This window comes from Polypterus senegalus, chromosome 18, assembly GCF_016835505.1.
Source record: "Polypterus senegalus isolate Bchr_013 chromosome 18, ASM1683550v1, whole genome shotgun sequence".
Taxonomy (NCBI): domain Eukaryota; kingdom Metazoa; phylum Chordata; class Cladistia; order Polypteriformes; family Polypteridae; genus Polypterus; species Polypterus senegalus.
The window spans coordinates 97,872,297-97,895,038 of NC_053171.1; positions in this window are offsets into that span (position 1 = coordinate 97,872,297).

Below are 22,742 nucleotides of genomic sequence, written 5' to 3' on the forward strand. Positions count from 1 at the left end.
AGGCATTTAGGTTTAGATAACATGGGGAAAGAAATTATAACTGATTCCTTTACAGACTGAAGGCCTGAACATTGATGAACTTTAGTCATTAAATAGATCTGTGAGAGCCAGTTGAGGTTCACTTTGGCTACACATTGCTGGCTAAGCTAATTTGCTTCTGTTGATGGGTTAGAAATTAATTCTGTTTTCACAAAGTATGCCTAAAACTTTTTTGATCTTCTCTGTTAGGATAAGATCCTCGTCTAACGGAGAAGAATGATGATCAAGAATCACTGGAGGTGAATTGCTTCTCTAGGATGTTTGTATTGCCTTCCTGTTCAGGCGTGACTGATTTATTATTAGTGCTGTCTATTTAGCTGTCAAGAACAGGATAAGTTACAACTGTTTACAGATACTTTTTACAGTCGGAGCACAGGCAGGTTAAGTGACTCATTCAGGATCACAAAGTAAAGATTTGAACTGGCAACCCAATTAACAAATCACATCACAATCATTTCAGTTTGTTCCTATCATAATGATAGTAGGTATATTTTTTTGCATCATTAAACGGGTTGTTTATAAAGCTGATGCATACTACGCCTACTATATACCATAGATAGATAGATCGATAGATAGAATATTTATTTAGCAACATCAAAATCTGAATATTGCAATTTTGTGTATAAACTCATGTACATGTACATTTTTATAGTATAATGTATGGGCAAAAGACATTGCCAGGGACAGGGGCATCAGTAGAAAAGCACAGGCCAGAGGAAAAACCCACAGAAGACAAGCAGAGAAAGAACCGCTTAGAGAAAAGAGACATCTTTCACCCATAGTATCCTGCAAACATAAGAGGGAATAGAGAGTCACGGCTTGGGTGAATATTAACCTTTCCTCCATGAAGACAAAAATCAGGAGACCCAGCCAGGGTCAAGGATGTCCAACCCTGTGTTTGAAGTTTGAGAAGGTCCAACAAGGACTGAAAAGAGGTTACAAGACTTTTTTTGTGGACATGATGTAGGAAAGTGTCCCAATGTATGAGGTGAGGGAAGTGGTTTTCCAATTTAACAGCAACATCACAAAGTTCTGTCAGGAGGTTAGGACTCTCTTACCTGTCCACTAGAAAGCAATCCAGACAATAGATAACTGAAGAGAACGTGGGAGAGGCAACCCACCAAATAGCAGGAATTTAAAGCTTGTTTATTAATGTCCACAGAGGCATCAGGATTGTTTGCTTTCTCTTCTTTTGTATTTCTTTTGCTCACTAGTTAAATAACCTTCTTTAGCATGATTTTGGATACAAGGAGAAATCTCATGGACATTTACATCTTCTGGTATTTCTGAACGCTGATTTCTGTTAAAAGGCGTGGACTTCCAAGGAAATCATATGCTTGCCGTTTTCCTTTCTTGTAGGAAAACCCATCTTCTCAAGAAGGACTTCTATGCTGCAATCTGTTGCACAGGGACTTGAGGAGTTTGTCGGAAATTCTGAGAACACTTTAGGGCTTTACTTTGCCTGTGGTGCCTTCATGGTGCTCATTCACAATGCAATCACATCACAGCACAGCTGCACATAGTGTCTGTTGTGGATTCCTCTCTGTATTTGGCTAATGCCAAGCCATTCCTTGTCTTTTTTTTGGAAGGTAAACTCAAAAATAACCAACCTTCCCTGTGTCACACTATATGGTGAAAGTTTGTAAACGCCTGACCATCATACATATATGAGCTTGCCGGACATGCCATTCCAAAAACCATGGGCATTGATTGTGGATATTACAGCCTCCACTGTTCTGGGAAGACTTTCCACAAGTGTTTCTGTGGGAACCTGTGCCCATTCAGCGAAGAGAACATTTCTGAGGTCAGGTCTTGATGTTAGATGAAAACACCTGGCTCACTCACATTCATCCCAAAGGTGTTCAATATGATTTAGGTCATGCTACTCAAGTTCCTCCACACCAAAACTGAACCTGTCAAACATGTCTTTAAAAATCTGGTTTTGTTATCAGGGGTAGTCATACTGGAACAGAACAGGGCCTTCCCCAAATGGTTGCCACACAGTTGGAAGCATACAATTGTCTAAAATGTCTTTGAATTCTGTAAAATAACCGTACCCTGCACTGGTCTAGCCCAGAGTGAGAGAAAAAGAGAGAGAGGTTGGGAGCATTCGGTGATTACAGCACGTTGCCTCATCCACCACACAACGAGCCACCCGGATTTGGACCTGAGTCGACCACACTTGCACATCTGAATGCAGATTAACGTCATACCCAGGATGAAGCAATTGGGGTTAAGGGTTTCTCAAGGGCCCAACAGAGTAGAGTCACTTCTAGTGTTTGTGGGATTTGAAATGGCAACCTTCCGATTGCCGTGCAGATCCCTAGACTCAGAGCTAACACTCTGACCCCTGGTCTAGCCCAAACCTCGAAAAATAGCTCCAGACCATTGTCCAATGCTTAGCACTGCACACGGTGATCTTGGACGTTTCATGAACTTGTGCTAATGCTGCTTCCAGAGGCAGTCTGGATCTCTGTTGTAAGTGATGCAGCAGGGGTAAAGTCTTTTTTATGTGCTGTGTGCTTCAGCATTTGGTGGCCTACCTCTTTCTTAGCTGAGCTGGATCACACTGCTAACAAAGTAGGAAGAAGAATTTCTATGAATGAATAACTAAATGACATTCACTACTAAGAGTTCACCGACTGAAGCTGCTTGAGGTTAGAATCCTTAATTCTGAGCGCAGCACCGAATGTGACAAGGGTTCAAATAACAAAGCATCATGCCTTCAGAGAGCCTTATCGTTGGACAACACATCCACAACATATCAAAGCTTACAAAAGGGTGATGGGTCAAAGTCAAAAAATACTGATAATAAAATACTTTTAGCTTGTAGTTACATTTCAGGTACAAAACATTGATTATTACTGAGGAATAAAACCTACAAGAATCCATAATAGGGTTAACAAGGTGTCTAAATTCATAACGGGAAAGAATATAATGTTCAATTATAATGAAATTCTTTATTATTTATTTGCATGCATTTATGTCTTCCAAGTAGGCTGTGCTTATGTTACTTAACAACACTGAACTAGTAATACGCTGTTTCCTGGTGAACAACTGATGGCACCTTCAGACGTTGACAACAACTTTACTGCAAATATTGAGCATTTATTTGCAGTCTTTATTTGGATATCTGCTGAACTCCACCAATTTATTTTTATTTATTTATTTTACAAAGAATTGAAATTGTTTTTACAATCTACAATGACTCAGGAAAACTTAAGTCAAATCTGTCTGTTAAAATGTTTAGTTCAATTGTCAGGAAGAAACTTAAAAAATTTTACAAAGTTAATTTAAAGTATTTAAAATACTCTGAGGAACTGCAGCCCAGTCCAGGAGTACGTTCTGCCAGATACTCTCAAGTTAAGATAATGTATCGATCAACGTTTGTCAAGATCTGGACGCACTTGACTGGGATGTCACAAAGTTTGGAGGGAGAGCATTTTGACTTTTTGTTTTCTTTCCTGATTTGTTTTCTTGTTCTAATGGTGTAAACACACTGATACATTCATTAAATGATCTTTGGACTGCAAGCCGCCATGATGCTGGTGTCATTTTCATAGGCAAAGAGAGAAAATTTGTATAAAAGTAAATGTACAGCTAAATGTTGTCAAACTCTGTTGGAAGAAAAAGTAACAAAATGAAAGAACTCTGAAAAGTCTGGAGAGCAAAGAAGACATTTCTTGTTTTTTCCTGGCCCACTGAATTGTGACAAAGCATAAAACACAGTAGCTCATGGTTTTAATAATAATAATTCTTTGCATTTCTATAGCGCTTTTCTCACTACTCAAAGTGCTCAGCAATTGTAGGTTAAGGGCCCAACAGAGCAGGGTCCACTTTTTTTGGCATTTACGGGATTCAAACCCATAACCTTCCGATTGCCAGTTCAGATCCCTAGCCTTAAAGCCACCTCTCCGCCGGTTTTGACATTTTACTTTTGCCTGCTGCATGTTTCTGCTTTTGAAACTAGTTTTCGGTTTATTTAGATAATTTACTTTTCTGTGTTTGACCTGGTCTGGAATTTTGGAGAATGAATTTTGACATCATAGCAGATCATTATTTTTTATTTTTCTGGTATGCTACAATGTGATGGTAATTAAATGTTAATTACCATATTTTTCGCTCTTTAAGACGCACATGACCATTAGACGCATCTAGGTTTAGAGGAGGAGAACAAGAAAAAAAATATTCTGAACCAAATGGTGTACTAATATATTTAATAAAATATAGCAGAATAATATTTCAACCATGTGAAGTCAACAGCAGTATTAAGAACCATCATCACTGTCGTTAACAAATGAAGAGAGACTTTAAGGTTCAAGCACTCTTCTAGTTTTCTGGAAACCCCAAGAACTCCTCATGTCTAGTGTCAGAATTTATGAAGCTCAGTTGCTCACAATCACTTTTCAGTAGCACGTGCCTATCATCACGTGGCCTAACCTGTCCAAAGCCACCAGGGGACAAAGCACGTTTGGACCAATGCTCCCTGAAGTTATATCACCAGTCCAGTCCCATCTCTATTTGTAATGCCACAAAGCCCTTCATCTCATCTTTTGTTCCACTTTGAAAAACGAGAATGCGATGCAAGCGCAGCCCGCGATTCAAAAAATTGCTCTGCAAACCCGTTTGTCTCGTCTGACAGTAGCTGAAAGTACTCCTCCCACACGAACCTTGCCATAGGCGCATCGGCTACACGAATGCGCTCAGCTGGGGTGGCATCGGCTGGTGTCCTATCAGCTGATGCCAGTTCCTCACTCTCTTGCTCAAACTCCTGATCACTTTCAACAAAATCAGATTCTGAAAAATCAGAGTCCGACTCAGCGATAATGCGCAAAACATCGTCTGCTGAGTAGTGTATTTTGTTTTCTGCACTCGATTTGCTCCCTCATGAGATGTCGATGCCATCTTGCCTTTGTTTACATTTCGTAACTCACGCACACGCAAGGATTAGATGTTGAGTCAATGAGTCTAACATACCTCTAAGCAGAGAGGGAACGCCTGTAATGTAACGGTGAGTTTTGTCGCCCTCTACTCCTGGATGTCGACTTTTGTCAGGTAATACACATCACGGTATGTGACGCAATATTCGCTCCATAAGACGCACAAACATTTCCACCCTTCTTTTCGGGGAAACAAAATGCGTCTTATGGAGCAAAAAATACGGTACTTGCTATCTTGCTTAGATGGGTGAAAGTGTACATGTTAAATCAGACTATAAAACTGAAAACTTTTAGCTACATTACTATTAAACAAAGCTTACATTTGCCTACATTCATAAGCATAATGTCTTTTTTATAAAAGTAAAATGACAAAATACATGTTTTGAAATATTTTGCTTATACAGTGGAACCTCAGTTTGCGAGCATAATTCGTTCCGGAAACGAGCTCGCAATCCAAAGCAGTCGTATATCAAAGTGAATTTCCTCATAAGAAATAATGGAAACTCAGATGATTCGTTCCACAACCCAAAACTATTCATATAAAAATGATTAATACAAAATATAAAGTAAAACACATAATACAAACTAACCTGCACTTTACCTTTAAAAAGAATCATGGCTGGTGTGATTTTCTAAACTCATGTGGGATTCCACCCAACGGGACGACACGCGGAAGAGCGTCCCAAAGCAATCGCAGTCTCCCAGCGCTGTAGCAGTTCGCCGTATAAGCGCATCCAAAAAGATCGCAGACATGCTATAAGCGCCTGTCGTCAATGGGTCATACAAGGAACATTATAAAGATCCCGCTACAATAAATAACAGCGCTGTTGCTGTTTCAAGCTGAATAAAGCTGGTGTTAAATCACTGAGACTCAGCTTCGTATTTTGGGGATCAAGATGGGGACTCGCACTTCACAGCACACACACTCAGTCACAATGCTGTAGTAAACAGTATACGCTCGTACGGATGTTGACTATATGAGTGAGGCACACAGACTCAGACGGAGAATAGGAGACGATTGCCAGAGAGAGAGAGAGATGAGCGAGCGAGATAAGGAGAGGGAGAGGGAGAGAGAGCGAGATAGAGAGAGAGAGAGAGACGGGCGAGCGAGTGAGCGAGATAAGGAGAGAGAGAGACGTGCTGGGCGAGCGAGATAAGGAGAGAGAGAGAGAGAGAGAGAGCGCTGGCGGCGGCGAGATAAGGAGAGAGAGAGAAGAACCATCAGCTCAGTTGTGATCACATGACGCTCAGCAGACAAAGTGTATCCATACTACTCGTATTGCAAGACATCGCTCGTTTATCAAGTCAAAAGTTATTAAAAATTTTTGCTCATCTTGCAAAACACTCGTAATCCAAGTTACTCGTAAACCGAGGTTCCACTGTATTCTCATCAGTTCTTTTCATTTACATGCTTTCATTTTATAATTGTTATATTTTGTCTCCATTCCTTTCATTTTCATCAGTTTTTCCATCAAAAGTTTTTCCATTCAAAGTAAATACAAGACTTTGTATTTTTTGTTTTGATCTACTGTAATCGGTTCTGATTCTAGTGCATTTAAATGCAATATGTTTTTATAATGGAATGCATTTACAAAAGACAATCTACTTATATGTGTGAATCGCTTAAGCATGTGTATGAAGATCATGCCCATCGGAACTCAGAGTATATCTTGTGCTAATAAGTCCCAAAATTTAAAAATAAGCCGTTATTTCAACTTAAGCTTTCATGAAGTAAAAACATTATATACTTAAATATGATCAGAATTGCAAGGATCTGTTTGGCAGATTTATGTTCAACAAAATGAATCAACTGAAAATGAAATGCAATATGTTTTTACAGAAGGCTTGTAGGTCTTTATGTTATTATTAACACCGCACAGCAAAGGCTAAAAATAACAAGCCAAGAAATACAATGATAAATACTAAAGAAAGAAAAAGCATGCAGTATGTTCACAGAAATTCTTATATATCATCTGTTACTACTAAAAAATGTCTTAAAGCCTTCAGTCCAATTGTAGCTATATTATAACATAAGCAAATAATGATGATTCCAGAATATCGCAAATATGTAACGAGATTCATTAATGGGGAAATACATTCACTCTAAGTGTAGTGAGTATTTGTAACATAACAAAGTGCCCAGAAAGGCAACATATGACGAGGAAATGGAAACTACTAAAGGACGTAGACAGAAAATGGGCTGAGGGTCTTGTAAGCAGAAAAGTCTAAGGAATCCTGGACATCTGAATCACTAATCAATACAAAACATAAACACTACTGGTCAAAAGTCTGGGACACCTGTGCAAATTGGTTGCTTCAACTTGCAAAGCTTAATTTATGCTAATTGCTGCAGAACATCTGGAGGTTGTAATCTATTAGGTGTTCCCTAAAGAAGACCCATTTGTAATATACTGATATTTCTTTTTTTTTTGGTTTTTGCTAACCTAAACTTTAAATGTAAGTGCCTGGCAGTTTACTGCTTACCTTTTCACTACTTTTCATTGCATTTCAACTGATTCAATTTGAAGAAAAACTGAGGTGTTCTAAAACTTTTGACCAGTAGTGTAAGTGTCCAAGGATTAATGAGAGTGCAAATAATAGACCGGAAGAAATTAAACTAAGCCATGGAAGGACACGGTCAGGACAGGGACAAGATGTGAAACAAAAGTCTAAAGCACACAGAAGTCAAAACCAAAAACAAAGCCTGGAGTTCGGGCCTACTTGGAAGTAAAGCTAACAACCACCAAACATAATTTTCATGACATAGTGTGTCTACTGAGAGATAACTTATAGTGTAACCACTGCTTTATATTTATACTGTCACTTCTGTGTCAACATCAGCATAATGATCCTGGTCACATGATGCATCTAAAATGCATAACTTAAACAAAGAAAATCAAAAAGGGATTGAAATTCTATTTTGTCAAAACAGTGAAAAATAAACTGAATCCTCATGGTAAAAAGCCACACAACATGAAGAAATCCATTTGTTAAATCTATATATATAAAGTTCTTTTCTCATTTGAAACGGAAATTACGTATGACCACGCAAAATGGAAATTATGTATGACCACAGAACATATTTTAATACAGGAACTAATCACTTTGTTTGTGAATGCCATTTTTATATTGTCTTTATGAATTGTTATTAGAAAAAAATTAGAAAATTAGAACAATCTAGACGAGAACAGGCCATTCAGCCCAACAAAGCTCGCCAGTCCTATCCACTTGCTTCCTCCAAGAAAACATCAAGTCGAGTTTTGAAAGTCCCTAATGTCTTACTGTCTACCACACTACTTGGTAACTTATTGCAAGTGTCTATCGTTCTTTGTGTAAAGAAAAACTTCCTAATGTTTGTGCGAAATTTACCCTTAACAAGTTTCCAACTGTGTCCCCGTGTTCTTGATGAGCTCATTTTAAAATACAAGTCTCGATCCACTGTACTAATTCCCTTCATAATTTTAAACACTTCAATCATGTCACCTCTTAATCTTCTTTTGCTTAAACTGTAAAGGCTCAGCTCTTTTAATCTTTCCTCATAATTCAACCCCTGTAGACCTGGAATCAGCCTAGTCGCTCTTCTCTGGACCTTTTCTAGTGCTGCTATGTCCTTTTTGTAGCCTGGAGACCAAAACTGCACACAGTACTCAAGATGAGGCCTCACCAGTGCATTATAAAGGTTGAGCATAACCTCCTTGGACTTGTACTCCACAGATCGTGCTATATAACCTAACATTCTGTTAGCCTTCTTAATGGCTTCTGAACACTGTTTGGAAGTTGATAGCTTGGAGTCCACTATGACTCCTAAATCCTTCTCATAAGGTGTACTCTCGATTTTTCGACCGCCCATTGTGTATTCAAACCTAATATTTTTACTTCCTATGTGTAATACTTTACATTTACTGACATTAAATTTCATCTGCCACAAATCTGCCCAAGCCTGTATGCTATCCAAGTCCTTCTGTAATGATATAACGGATTCCAAATTATCTGCTAATCCACCTATCTTGGTATCATCTGCAAACTTAACCAGCTTGTTACTTATATTCCTATCTAAATCATTTATATATATTAAAAATAGCAGCGGCCCTAGCACTGACCCCTGTGGAACACCACTCTTAACATCAGCCAGTTCTGATGAGGTTCCTCGCACCATCACCCTCTGCTTCCTGTGTCTGAGCCAATTCTGCACCCATCTAAAAACATCACCCTGAATTCCCACTTCTTTTAACTTGATGCCCAACCTCTCATGTGGCACCTTATCAAATGCTTTCTGAAAGTCCAGATAAATAATATCATAAGCTCCACTTTGATCGTATCCTTTTGTTGCCTCCTCATAGAATTCCAACATGTTAGTAAAACACGACCTCCCCTTCTGAACCCATGCTGACTGTTCAGAATAACTCCTGTCCTTGTCATGTGTTGCTCAATCTTATCCTTAATAATTCCTTCCATTAATTTTCCTGTGATGCTTGTTAAGCTTACTGGCCTATAGTTGCTTGGATCTGCCCTGTCACCCTTTTTATATAATGGGATGATATTTGCCATTTTCCAGTCCTTTGGAATCTCTCCAGTGCACAGTGACTTCCTAAAAATATGTGTCAAGGGTTTATATATGTACTCACTAGCCTCCTTAAGAACACGAGGATAAATATTATCTGGGCCTGGTGATTTGTTTGATTTCATCTTATTTAATCTGAGCAGCACTTCTCCCTCTACAATTTCCAAATCCCTCAGTACCTCCTTAGTAGTTGTGTTTACCTCTGGCAGGTTATCCACTTGCTCACTTGTAAACACCTCAGAAAAATGTAAGTTTAGGGCATCTGCTATTTCATTGTCTGTATCTTTTAATTCCCTTTACTATTCCTGATGAACTTGACCTCCTCCTTAACTGTTCTTTTACTACTAAAATACTGAAAGAATCTCTTGGGGTCTTCTTTCGCCTTATCTGCTATATTCCTCTCCAACTGTCTTTTAGCCTCTCTGATATCCTTCTTAATGGTTGCCCTCATGTTCTCATACGCTACGGTTCTCTTTGCAGTCATTAGTCTTATATGCCTTATACAGCAGTTTTTCCTTTGCAACTTCTTTTTAAATCTTTATTAATCCATCGTGGAGATTTTTTAGTTTCCTATTACTTCCAAATTTAGGTATGTATCTGTCCTGCATTACATGTAAAACATTTTAAACCTGTTCCACTGCTCCTCGACTGTCTCCACATTTAAAAGCTTATCCCAGTCTATCCTACTTAGACTTTGTCGCATCTGCTCAAAATTAGCCCTACTAAAGTTCAACTTAACAATTTTAGTCTTTGCATCTGTACTCTTACAAAATACTGAGAATTGTATTACATTATGGTCACTTGACCCTAGTGGTTCAATCACCTCTACACCCTCAATTCTATCCTGATTATTACAGAATACTAAATCCAGATAGGCTTCACCCCTTGTTGGTGCTTTAACATGCTGTGTTAAAAACAGTCGCGATTACTTCTAAAACTCCTGCTCTTGTGCTCCTCCATCTGTAAGGTTATCCCAGTTAATATTTGGATAATTAAAGTCCCCATGACTATAATATCCCCTGTAAACTTGCCTTTTGATATTACTAAAAGATGTGTGTTGAAATTACTGTCTGAATTGGGTGGTCTATAACACACTCCTAAAATGAGACCTTTTCCCTAATATTTTCCAGGCGAAGCCACATGTCCTCACTAAGATGGGGCTCATCATCCAACTGAAGATGACTTACATTTAATTCCTGTTTGGCATAAACAGCAACCCCACCTCCTTTTCTGTTCTGTCTATCCTTCCTAAAAATGTGTATCCCTCTATGTTACACTCATCCCCATCTTTGTTATTTAGCCAGGTTTCCGTTATTGCTATAATATCATAATTGTGCTCTGCTACATACAACTCCAACTCACTTACCTTATTTTTGATACTTCTAGCATTAAGGCAAGCTATTTTTAATGTGTTAATCCTTCTATCTTTACGTGTTTGCTTAAAATTTACATTACTATGCATTTTTATTTCTACACCATTGTTTGTTCTTCCATGTATAGATCTAAATCTGGCCTGTCCTAAACTCCCTGCCCCCCCATTCCCTAGTTTAAACAATCCTCGACTAGCCTACACATACGCCTCCCCAATACATTGGTGCCCCTCCGGTTCAGATGTAACCCGTCACGGCGGAACAGGTCCCATCTGTTCCAAAAGGAGTCCCAATGCCCCATAAACCTATACCCTTCTACCCTGCACCAAGATTTGAGCCACGCGTTAAGCCTTCTAATCTCCTCAATCTTACCTGGACTGGCGTGGCACAGGCAGAACTTCGGAGAAGACTACCTTGTCAGTTCTGCTCCTCAGCTTGGTACCTAACTCTTTGAATTTGGATCGCAGAACTGACAGACTACCCTTATGTATGTCATTTGTTCCAACGTGGACAATGACAACTGGATCCACCCGCTCTGGCCAAGAGCCTATCCACCCTTCCAGGAGGTCTCCCACCTGTGCTCCCGGAAGGCAACACACCGTCGAGACTCTCTCTCTCTGGAGCACACCTGCGCTTCAATCCCCCTAATGATTGAGTCCCCAACTATCACTACCTCTCTCTTTTTGGGAACTGGTTTTGAGGTGGCCCGTTGGGGCTCCTCAACCCTGCCTACCACCTCAGAATTATCAGAGTCACCGTCCAGCTCCGCCAGGACATGATAACGGTTAGACACTTCTAATTCTGGGGTTGATGCCCCCGGACAGTGTGCACCCTTTACCTTACGCCTTGCGACCGTGACCCACCTATTCCTACCTGTCTGGTCTGGAATCTCCTCCCGCGCCACCTTAGGGGTGCACACTATCTCTCTAAAGGACACCTGGGCCAAGTCCGCCAATTCTCTATTACAACGCAGGTCAGCCAACTCCTCCTCCAGTTCAGCGACCCTGAGCTCGAGGTGCTGGATCAGCTGGCATCTCTTGCAGATGTAGCCCTAGCCATATTATTTATGTGAGTTTTTTTTACTGATATTGAAAAGAAGTAAACACAAACACGTTGATCTATCCCATAGAAGTGCGCCCCGCGTCGCGGAAACTGCCACATTGTAACTTTTTTTTAATTGCCAGTACTTGATAGTAGAAGAGATGAGGAAAACATCTTTGCGTCTTTCTATTTTTTAACTGCGCTGAGCTGTAAACAATGTGAAGGTGAGACCGCCTTCAGTGGCGAGGGGTCGTGAGAACAAAGTGGACGCTGGGAGACGCGGAATGTTGGGCTGCTTACACCGGGTCGAGAGCTTCACAGTTTCGGTTGCCGTTCTCTCTTCTCGCTCTGTTTGTGACACTTCGAGTGCCCCATTGGCTCCTGTGAGAGTGGAAATCTTTGCGAATGAGTGTAATCAGCGCCTTCGAAGCAAGACTCTCTTTGTAAATTGCGCTGCACGACTACTTATTGTCCCTTAAGATGAGTTCGGGTCACTAAAACCCTGCAACATTCAAGGTTGCTTTTGTGATGAATTCTTTTAAGAACATGGAGGGTTTACATCTAAGAAGATGGACCGACCTCTTCATGTAAAGTATTGGACTTGGGAACTGTTTGGACCTTCTGCCCATTAAGCACAGAAGGGCAGCGTCCACATTTCTGAGAATAATTTTTCTCTTAAATCACAGGCACGTAGTGCAATGTTGTCAGGCAGAAATTTGGAAGATCACATAGAAAATGTAATTTCTATACCACAGCGGCCACGTAGCACCTTTCACAAGGGATCTGCTACCGAGAGATGATCCAGATACATTTAAGCTGCTGTTAGTACTACTTACCTGTTGTGTTATAGCGTCTTTAAAATGTACTTTACCCGAAAGCACTCCAGTACCGCTCAATGTATCTTTACTTCTTACATGTTAAAGTTTTACTGTTTAATAATTTATATACTACATTTTATTTTTTTCCCATGCACTCAGTGAGCGAAGCCACTGGATAATCAGCTAAGATTACAATAATATCTCAGTCAAAATTCAAAGTGAAAAAACACAGCACATATTTCAGTAAACAGAAAAATATATTATATAAATAATAAATATAAATTATATTTTACATAGTTTAAGAATCCATAAAACTTAAGATGTCTGAAAGAACAAGATATCATCTAAAATAACGATCAACTGATGACGTTATGTGTCGATATTTAGGCGATCATATCGTCAGTAACGATAAACAATACAGTGGCATCTGTTATATCATATATTCAAAATTGCATTACTAAAATAATGATAAAATACATCAGAATTGCTAAATTAATACATGTAAAAATTGATCAAAAATAAATTAGGAGTTACAGAAATCCAGCATTAAGGTTCGCCAACTTCTACCTTAGCAGTAGTATGCAAAGAAGAGAAAAAGAATGGGAAAGCTTTTGTATCAGTTAATCAAATTATTTTCTTAGATTAGTAATATTTGATTCAAAATAATATGAACTGCTTACTAAGCACATATAACAAGTGCGTGCTCTGTTAAAATAAAGAGACTATGTCCTTCCCTTAAAAGCCAACATCAATAAGCCTTGGTTATATGGGCAGGTAGACTGTTCCCAAATTTTCTAGCCCTACAGCTAAATTCTGTCCGTCCTTAAGTAACTTTATTTATTGTAGGAACCATTAAGCCATTAAGAAGGCTAACAGAATATTAGGTTATATAGAACCATGTATGGAGTGCAAGTCCAAGGTTATAATTAAGCTTTACAACACACTGGTAAGGCCTCTTGTGGAGTACCATGTTTAGTTTTGGTCTCTGAAATACAAAAAAGACATACAATAGCAGCAATAGATAAAGTCCAGAGAAGTGTGACTAGGCTGATTCTAGGACAGAGAGGTACGGTACGAGCTAGGAGGAGAGACTGAAGTACTTACATTTATTTCAGTTTAAACAAAACGAGTTGAGAGGTGACATCACTGAAGTTATAAAAGGAATTAGTACGGTAGATCCTGGCTGTTAGTTTAAAATGAGTTCAAGAAGAACATGGAGACACCATTGGAAACATGTTAAGGCCAAATTTTGCATAAACAATTGAAAGATTTTCTTCACACAGAGAATCATAGACACATGGAAAGGTAATTAATAAAGTTTACATCAGTACTAAAAATAGCACCTACATTTTGGGTCAATTCAACTAACTTAATGTGTAAGCCATTGGTAGTTAAGAGTCATTAGTATTTCTTTGCCACAATTTTTTTGACAATTGAGCACTATTTTTATACATCACAGCTCTAGAGTCCTAGTTTTCAATCCCAATTTTGGGTGCTACTTGAGTAGACTTTGCTTATCCTCCCTGTACCTTTTCTCTGTGGGTTACTTCTGGATACTGATATTTTCCTCCCGATTCCAAAGATGTGCAGATTATGTTAATTGCTGACCGTAAACTATCCCAGTGTGAATGTGTGGGTCTGGAAGTCTAAGGCCACGTTAATATTTCACGCAACACGACATGTGCTCCAGCGGACGCAGTGTTGTACCGTTCATACTAGTGTGCATACTTTTAGGGAATCTTGAAGATTCCACCAGGTGGCAGTGCGAGATATCATCACGGTGAGATCAGGTTTGACTTCACTGTGTTGTGAATTGTGTGAAACGTTCATTAAATTCTGAGGACACCTTGCCGCAATATCTCTGAAAAGGATGTTTAATGATTACATCCATCAATCCGGGGATGTGCCCATTCCAGCTAGCATTGGGGACGAGACAGAAACAATCCCTGGACGGGACATCAGCTCATTGCAAGATGAACACAAGCACACACACACACACTAGCGTCATTTTAGCATCACCAAATCCCCAAGCCTTCATGTCTTTGGAAGGAAACCGGAGCACACTATGGAGACCCACCAGGAAAACATGCAAACTCCAGGCAAGGAACACCAGTGACGTGACTCACTGCGAGGCAGTCCGTGCCACCACAACAGGTGGTATTCATTATTTAAATGAAGTTAACAACTTATCTTTAAAATGTAACATACATACGTTGATGCATTTTATCATGAAAATTATATTAAGTCTACATCTAAGGATTCTAAATGTAGAGAGAGCTGAAATACCATGAATGTAATGAGTTCTGTGTGGCGATTACTGCTGTCAGTTCAGGATGACGCCCCAGAAACAGGTCGAGACTAACAACTGGGTCAGTGTTAAGATGAAGTTCATGACGGTCTACTTTAATGATAAAGTAAACTACGAGGTTAAAGTTGACATTTTGAGATTAAACCCGAAATTTACACTTTAATCACAAATTAGACCTTTTCACTGTGTCCTTAATGTTTTTCTCTGTGCCTCAAATACGCTGCCGTATATTCTGATGCTGATAGTCACATTCCGACTTTTATCACACTACGCCCCCCGAGTTTTTGCTCGTACTGCAACTCGCACACATATCACGTTAATTTCTGAGGACGTGTCAAATGAACGCTGGAAACGCGTGACAGCCATGATGCGTGCACATACACGTCCTTAGCATGAAATATAAACGAGCCACTTGTGTGCTCTGTGATGGACTGGCACCCCCAGCCACGTTAGGTTCCACCTTTGCTTTCATCGCCCTGGATATGCACAACCCAAAACTGGATATGAGGATTAGAAAAGATGTTCTTTATATTATTTTTGTATTTTACTGTTTCGCATTTTCAGATATGGAACGGTGCCATTCATAGACAAGAAGACAATGCTTGGTGGTGATTTCATAATGTAATTATGGATTCAATCTCTGTATGCATATAGTGGAGCAGCAGATTTATTATTTTTTAGCTCACTTTCAGTTCAAACTTTTTTCTCCTTATGCTTATTCTTTCTGTGTGTGTTTTATAAAATAAATACTTTTCTTCTATCATCCTAAAATTCTGCAGATATTAATCTTTCATTGGATTCATTTAAAACTCCTCAAAAATTCAGCTGGATGTTGTGCACTGATGTGTGTCTACCTCTGAAGTGACCTCTTCAACAGAATCTAACAAATTGGTCTGACAGAATTAGACTTTTATGCACTAATGTCGGCTCTGTTCCTGTGGTGATTTACCATTACCACTTACCTGCTTCATGTCTTTATAATCAATACAAGTTCTTATTTTTCAGGAGATCTATCCACCTTCTAAATTCATAAATTTGGATGACTTATTTATTTTTAATCTTTAAGTAATATGGGTGTTGGGCAAGTTCGTGGGGTCCAGTGGCTGTGGGGCATCTGTTGATGAAGAAAGATTCACAGATCTTGACTTTGCTGACGATGCTGTGATCTTCGCAGAATCAATGGAGGCTCTGATCGGGGCTGAGTGAGGAGTCTGAGTGTCTGGGCTTGCAAGTGTCCTGGATAAAAACCAAGATCCAGGCCTTTAATGACCTCGTGGGCACAGCCATCAGCACTGTGTCTGTTTTTGGAGAGAGTGTCGACCTTGATGAGAGGTTTGCTTACCTTGGCAGTGACATTCATGTCTCTGGTGACTCTTCCTTTGAAGTCAGTAGACGGATTGGGAGAGCATGGGGGGTCATGAGGTCACTGGAAAGGGGTGTGTGGCGCTCCCGATATCTATGTAAAAGAACGAAGATCCAAATCTTTAGAGTCCTGGTGCTTCTTGTCTTACTATATGGTTGTGAGACATGGACGCTATCCAGTGACCTGAGAAGAAGACTGGACTCCTTTGGTACTGTGTCTCTCTGGAAAATCCTTGGGTACCATTGGTTTGACTTTGTGTCGAATGAGCGGTTGCTCACAGAGTCCGGAATGAGGCACATAACCTGCATTATGTGGGAGCCTCAGTTATGGCACTACGGCCATGTGGCGCGTTTCCCCGAGGATGATCCAGCTCATAAGATCCTTATTGGTGGGGACGCGGCCCACGCAACACCTGGCTGCGGCAAATAGAGGGTCAATAGAGGGTAGGACTGGACCGCGTGTCTGCCTGGGGAGTTGACAACTGGGATCCCGAGCTGTTTCGACGTGTAGTGGGTGCGTCAATGCACTGTACCAGTGCATGCTCCCCAACTTGACTTGACTTTAAGTAATATCCCAGGATAACATTTTTCACAGATTTAATTTGTGAGCTACTATTTGTTTCACTCATAATGCATTTTTATAGAAGTCCTCAACCTATTGTAAAATTATTTTTTAATTTAGCACAGATAGCAGTGTCATTAATTTGCCTCTTGCTTTTGAATAAAATATAAATGTGGCAGGGAGGGACAATGTAGGAGAATGTAAGGCAAAAGGACTGAACATTTATCCAGATTGTCACTCAAAGCCCTACAGGACTTCAGAGGGCTTATCACCAAATGCTAATATGGTAGCCAGAAAAACTCTCATTCGCAATCCAGATGGCCAAGCAAAAGAAAAAAAAAATGAATAACACGATTCTCAAAATGCTTGCTGGAACACTGATGCTTTTCATTCATCAATTTGTTTATTGTTTAAGCAGAAGAAAGAAAGCAGGTGTCAAACTGCAAATCAAGGTAATGATCAGGTAACTGATAACCAATAAATCTGTCCAAAGACTATAATATAAATCCATTTCTTTTCTTCTTGTATTCTAGTATGCTTGCTGCAGCATTATGGTCTGTAATCATCCTGACATATGCTATTTTTAATAAAGCCTCCCTCTTGTTTGATGTTTTGCTTACCGTTTTTATATTTTTTAACACATGACCAATTGAGTGTTGACAGTAAAAGAACCTTTTGCATTTCAGAGTGAAAGGATGGAATTTGCTAAAGGACTGGAGTGGGGTCTCAGAATAAACCTCTGGTTTAACCAAAGTAAGGATAAGGTTGGGATGGACTAGCATAAGGCTAGTAATTACATGTCAAGCTATCACATGAATAAATATGGCACCTGAATGGACACATGTCTTTCCCACAAAGCCTAACATGCAGGACACCAGCTACCCTGAAAACCATTGGCCTCATGTATAAAGCCTTGCTCAGATCCCTTGCAAAAAGTTTGCTTATGCCTGAAAGGCAAAAACAGTGTACATGCTTTTATCCACTCCTCATCACCTTCTGTGATACGTATGCTGTATGTGCAAAACTGCAACATATTACATAAGTTCTTATTGAGCTTGTTAAAAATATATATGTGTCTACTCAGTACTTTAGCAAAACCAGCTTTGTTCTGCTTGAAAACAGGAACAGCACGGTTATTTATTGTAGCGGGATCTACCACTCTCCTATACATAGACACAGCAATCAGGCAGGGTCGTGGCCAAAAACTACTGTTCCCTGCATTTATAATGTTCTTTGCATCAGCCATTGATGACCAACGCTTATAGCACAACTGTGGTCACCCAGATTTGCTTTTGTGGTGAGCTGCTGCAGTGCTGGGAACCTGTGGTTGCCCCAGCAATGGAGAAGCTATCTTTCAAAGATACAGCGATCACTGTTCGGGACACTTTTTTCTGTTCCGTCCCATTGGGGGGAATCCCAAAAGAGTTTAGAAATCCCTCTCTCTATCTCTCTTTCTCTCTCTCTCTCTCTCTCTATATATATATATACAGTAAAACTATTCAACCATTCTATGATCTGCTTCTCGCAACTGAAAGAGGGCACCATGACGGATGTTTGCCGACTTGCAGACCAACTACAAGCGTTACCTGGTAGGTAACCTCCCATACAATCAGATTGTGATTCAGACTACGAATGCCATGAATATATATATATATATATATACTGGCGACTGGGAGCCCGATCAAAACGGGCAACAAATTCTACGTTTATGAAATCCATACTTTCTCTGCAATGAATTATTTATTTTTTTAAGTACTTGAAATGATTTTGTTATCATGGCACTGATTTGTACTTAAAATAAACCTTTTCGGCCGATGTATTGAAGAGCTGCCAGTCTAAACAGGGCTGCGAGACATGAACTCAGCTCTTCGCCGCACCTCATTTGATTTTTTCCGGCAAACAAATTTTCAAAACAAACCGTATTTTACGACTCTAATCAGAGTTGGAGTAATAATTATGTTGCCGTGGTTATTTTAGATCTGAGATCGGCTAAAATTTAAACAATGACCGTTGTTAATACTCAGGTGTCAGTACTAAGTTTGCCAATAGATGTCAGAAGGACAGATGCCAAAACCAAACTGCCCAAAGATAGATTTCAATGAACCAAGCAAATGGCGATATGTTCTAAATTACTTACGGTTCCGGAGCTGTCGAAGGGTTTAAGTCAGTCGACGATGTTAGTCCTGGAAAGTACGCCCCACCAAACCAATGTTCCAAAAACCAACAAAACTTACTGTTATCTGCTTGAACCAACACCGACTTACTATACTCGGCCGTCCAGCGGCGTCACTGAAGCATTTGAACATTCTTAGCCAATCATGCAATACTGTGTCCGTGTTTGCCACGTTATGTTCTAACTACAGAGGCATAGTCCCATTGCATGGTTTTAACTTGTATTGAGTCGAGGTATTGACGCGAACACCATACATACGGATAGTATCAAATTATATATAAGGATATCTATATACTGTATATATAGTGATGTGTGAGTTGTTGCATGAGTCTAAGGATTTCAAGAAAACCAGCTTTACTCAACTTGAAACAAGAACAACAAGGTTGGCAGGGCCGGGGCCAGGTCACTGGCCAAGTTACAATGTTCCGCGCATCACCCATGGGGTGACAGACATGAAGCGCAAGGAGACGGACCTCTTGCCGCTACCTCTGTGGTAACAAACCTGTGTGATGCTGCGAACCTGTGGTTAGCTCGGTGATAAGCAGCCCTCAACAGATGCTTCAAACACGTTTCGGCGTGTCCCCCTGTTGGGGAGGGCCTCAAAAGACTTTGAAAATCTCACAATATATATATATATCATTTTTTCCCAGTAAATGTCAATGTTGTAGCATATACTGTATAAATCTCTTTACATCTGACGTACAACATCGATACGTCTTTGAATTGCCATTGCATTGATGTCCTGAGGGATCTGGTCTGGGTCGTCCATGTACTTATCGTGGTCAGTTTCAGAAGCAGTCCGTGTTTATATGCTATGTTTCGCAGTACTGCAAAAGCCATCACAAAGTGACAAGCCTTTGTGAGGCTGTAAGGCAGTTTGGCACCCAATGAAGCCAAAAAAAAAAAAAACTTTAAACCCTTTAATGAACCAAATGTTCATTTTATGATCAATTGTGTGCAGGAGTGCCTCTCATCATATCTCCTTTCTTGTGGTATACCCACTATCACCTGAAAGAAAAGTTATGCAAGTTGTAAGTAATGTGCTAAACCTAACTGCAATTTTATCATTTAGGTTTACTTACCAAGAATCCAGCCATCACACACAACATGACCCTGAACTCTGCTTCCCACACGACTATGTGATAAAAGAAAACAATTGTGGGTTGAGGCAGTCCACATCGCAAAAATATTAGTCAGAGACATTTAACCTTCACATATTAGTTGTATTTTGATTGAATGAATGTAGTTTCTGTTTAAAAAAGGTAATTTGTTCTATAATGGGGCCTTTTTAGCAACATGTGTGCAGTTAATTTTGCCAATTACATTAGGAAAACCAGCAATTACTGCAAAATTCCTTTTGGTCTCTGCTTGCTCACCGTAATCATAAGGAAATTGTGTATATCTGGGAAGCATCTTACTTATACAGTCCCATACTGATGGCATGACACAGCTCAGGGATGACTGTGAGATTCTTGACAGGTCAGCCAGTTCATGTTGAAAAGTATGTCACCAAATACCCTACCCTACCCTTTAAGACCTGTAAAGGAATAGAGATTACACAGTCTCTGTAATGTAAGCTCTACACCTCTCCAAGACGACGGCTCTAGGAAGACTAAATTGGCATATAAGCATGTCATCATCATTAACCAAAAAAAATAATCGTCATCCCTAATAACTCACCCTTGCGCAGCCAGCCAAACAGCTAATGCTGTCATTGCCAGTTACTGTATGTCGCACAACATACTTTATAAAATAAAATAGGTAGGCAACTCACTAAGTCGATAAATATTAAGCGCATGCATTGGCCTTATTACCAAAATTGAACACAGCTATACTAAGAAAACACGTCAGTTAACTGTGATGTAATTGATTCAAGAGCACTGGAATGTGACTGACGCATGAGAACTGAGATTTTCTGTTCACTTCATTGTCCTTCTACCTGGAGTCATTAAAATACCAACATTAAAAAAGTCTGCAGAGAACTTATGGATGGTTGATATTTTGCGTAACATTAAGCCAATTTTCATGCGAAGTTTGGGTTTTAAAAACCCTGACTTTTGCATAAGAAATAGCTTACACATAATACGACAACAACAATGTATTTATTCAAAAGCCCAAAATCATACAAGGAATGCCTCAATGGGCTTTAACAATCCCTGATTATAATGACAGCCACCCCATCCTTACCCTCTAAGAAGACGTTCCTAAACATAAGCGTATTTTCCACTTGAAGCCCCAGGGCCTTTAAAAGATACTTACGGTTTTACAGACACTGATGCTCCTTATAAGGTTTTCTAGCTTGTGACACTGTAGCCAAAGAGAGTTTGTCCTTCCCTTAAAACTGACACTGGATTCTCGTTTAAAAATCTCCTGGATTTACTGGAACAATAGACTAAATGACTCTAGGCAGGAGGAGAGATGTCATGAAGACTGTCGCAGCACGAGAGAGAGATGTGATGTGGGTAAGAGTAGGTGAATAAGCAACTCTTCTAGAAAGACAGGGACAAGTCTGTTTGGATTGATAAGAGAGCTCATGCAGTTTTGTTGCATTTTTTTTGGAGGGGGGGAGTTTGATAATTTTTTTTTGTCTGTTTCCTTTTTTTGAATTAAGATGTATGTTTGATATTTTGGACTCTATCATAGGTGGATGCTTTCTTCCTTAGAATACAATCCAAAGTAATTCCACTGGCAGATTACTACAGACATTTTTAGGTTCTGAAGTGAAGCTATCAGGTGTTGTCTGTAGGACAGATAGCTGTGGAAATTTAACATTTCAGCCGCTCTCAGTTGCATAAAACAATGACAGAATATATTCCACGGAAGGCTGAAAGAACTTTGAAATGACTTTCTTAATTACAAATAAACTCTTGCAGTGAATGGAACATATAGTTTTCACACCCATTGTGCCACACCTACGTTTCTACTGGTAAGTTTTATTTTCATTAGTAAAATTACATCCATCCATTTTCCAACCTGCTGTATCCTAACACAGGGTCACGGGAGTCTGCTGGAGCCCATCCCAGCCACCACAGGGCACACACACCCACACACCAAGCACACACTAGGGACAATTTAGGATCGCCAATGCACCTAACCTGCGCCACCGCACTGCCCACTTGAGACGCAATTTAGATTTTTCTCTTTTTAAATTTATACACGGCTCAGCGATCAGGTAGAACTCAGACCCCAATAAGATTATTTCATCATCAATAAACATAATTGCATTATGAGCAGCATAGTCTCCTTACTGCAAGGCAGCAACGCTACCACTGCGCCACTCTGCCGCCCGTAAAATTAGATTGTTTTGAAAAATTGAAATGAATTAGTACAATTAGTACTAATTAATTTATTACTTTGTACTAATTAATTAGTCAGTGAGTAACTGATGTTATATACTATTAGAAATTGGAAAAAATCAAACTCTCTCTTAGAGGATCTGTTCAAAATCTTTTAAAAACTTGGCAGGATCTAATCAATGATATTTTAGATTAAGCACTTATGGAGTCTTCTTGTGGAGGAAGACTCCTTTCCTTCTTTACTACTCTCAAAGGTTAGTTAGCCTTTCTCT